Source organism: Ictidomys tridecemlineatus, chromosome 1, assembly GCF_052094955.1.
Source record: "Ictidomys tridecemlineatus isolate mIctTri1 chromosome 1, mIctTri1.hap1, whole genome shotgun sequence".
Classification (NCBI taxonomy): Eukaryota; Metazoa; Chordata; class Mammalia; order Rodentia; family Sciuridae; genus Ictidomys; species Ictidomys tridecemlineatus.
The window spans coordinates 185,339,014-185,341,078 of NC_135477.1; the positions used below are offsets into that span (position 1 = coordinate 185,339,014).

Sequence of the window (2,065 nt, forward strand, 5' to 3'; positions counted from 1 at the left end):
AAGTATTGTAAAACCTAGGAGGGCTGGGAAAATCTATGGGCAGGTGCACCATGAGGAAGGAAGGGTTAAAAAAGACCCATCTCTCCATTCACTTAAGCATCACCAATTGGGTCAATGTTGAAAAACAATGTTGAAACAAGTGGTGACCTGGGTCAATGCGTGAAGTAAATACATGAAACCTCTTACCTGAAGCCCCCACACGAATGGGAGGAAAAACTGTCAGACATCTGCCTCCTCTGTTATCCTCTCCTCTCTGCTTTACCCTCCCTCCCCTCCTCTCCTCTCTTCATGAGACACTGTTTTCTTGCAGTGTAATCAGAGCAGTTGACTTGGGGCACAGGCTGTAGAGTGATTCATCAAAACACAATTTCCTGGATTATGATTCTTATATAAGCTATTTCTAGGATGTTTTTCCATTGAGAGAAGATGAACTTCTCTAGACAAAGGACCTCCCTGGACATATTCCCAGCTGACCTCCTCTTAGCTATCTGTGGCCACTGCATCTGAGCACAACTTCATAGGGGGAAAAATGTCCAATAAGACCAGAGTGACTCACTTCATCCTCAGGGGCTTCTCAGACATCCCAGAATGGAGGCCAGTGGTCATTGTCTCTTTCCTGTTGGTCTATGCCTTTGGCCTCCTAGGGAACATGTCCATCATCACAGCTGTGCTTAGAGACAGCTGCCTCTACCCACCCATGTACTTCTTCCTGAAGAATTTGTGTTTTCTGGACCTGAGCTACACCTCGGTCACCATCCCCAGGCACTGGCTACCACCCTACAGGGCCCTGGGGTCATTTCCTACCTCGAGTGTGTGGCTCAGTTTTACATGTTTTTCACACTTGCTTCAGCTGAGTGCTTTCTGCTCACAGCCATGGCTTATGATCGGTGTGTGGCCATCTACAGGCCCCTGCTCTATGGGACCATCGTGAGCCACGGACTGTGCTGGACACTGGTGGTCCTGGCCTGGGTGGGCGGGGCCCCACCGGGGCCCTCTACTCAGTCTTCCACACCATCAACACCTTCTCCCTGCCCTTCTGTGGGCCCAACATAGTGGAGCAATTCTTCTGCAACATCCCCACTCTCATGAGGCTCTCCTGTGCTGACTTCTACCCCAGGTGGGCTTCGCCATGGGCAGCTGTGTCATCTTGAGCTCCTTCGCCCTCACGGTCTTTTCCTACATATGCATCCTCTGCACTCTCCTGTGGATGCCCTCGGGAGACGGCCTCTGGAAAGCCTTGTCCACCTGCTTCCCACCTGACAACTGTCCTCCTGTTTTACAGCAGTGGAAGCTTCACCTACCTGAGTCTGTGTCTCAGGACTCCCCCACCCAGGGTCGCCTGGCACAGTCTTTACTCCATCTTCACCCCTTCCTTGAACCCCATCATCTACTCTCTGAGGAACCGAGACATGAAGGTCGAGCTGCTTAGGCTGAGCTGTCATTAAATTCTGAGCACTGGGTGCTGCACACCTGGCCCTGGTCCAGGTGTCTGATGCCCAGGGGGTGCAGACAACCTCCTCCATCCCTCCCCAGCCCTCCCGCTGAGTCTCCCCCTGCCCACGTCCCCACCCACCACCTGTTGCTTCTCCTCTCTCCCCAGAAGTTATTTCATTTCAGTGGTTTTACATACAATTCCACCATAGAAACACACAAATCTTGATTTCTTCAGATTGTACCATAAAAATCATATAAAAATAATTCTTCCATTCAGTATATCTGTAAGAATTCATGTTTTTTTTCCTCTGATCTTTTCTTGAATGGTATTCTCAAATCTTTATCATCACTGACATGCTGTGGCCCCTAATCATGAATTTCCATCTTTCTCTTGACATCATTTCCCTGAATATAACATAAGGACCACATTTTTAACCTGTCTACAATCTACTTATTCCTTTCCTTCTATTTCAAACTGCCTGACCATTCCTGATTCTACTATTCAGCCTATCCTCTGACTAGACATCCAAAGAGTAGAACCCATTCTCATTTCACCTTTATCCTTATAAGGGATATTGTTGTCTACAGTCAATATGTCCTCAATTCAGTGGCTTTCTCAGAACCCTTTTTT

The 2,065-nt window shown here is 48.4% G+C and overlaps 1 pseudogene; it reads left to right on the forward strand.

The window, feature by feature from the left end:
• The first annotated feature begins 429 nt into the window (after nucleotides 1-429).
• LOC144366630 (olfactory receptor 14A2-like) lies at nucleotides 430-1,536 on the forward strand (annotated as a pseudogene).
• Nucleotides 1,537-2,065: the final 529 nt, after the last annotated feature.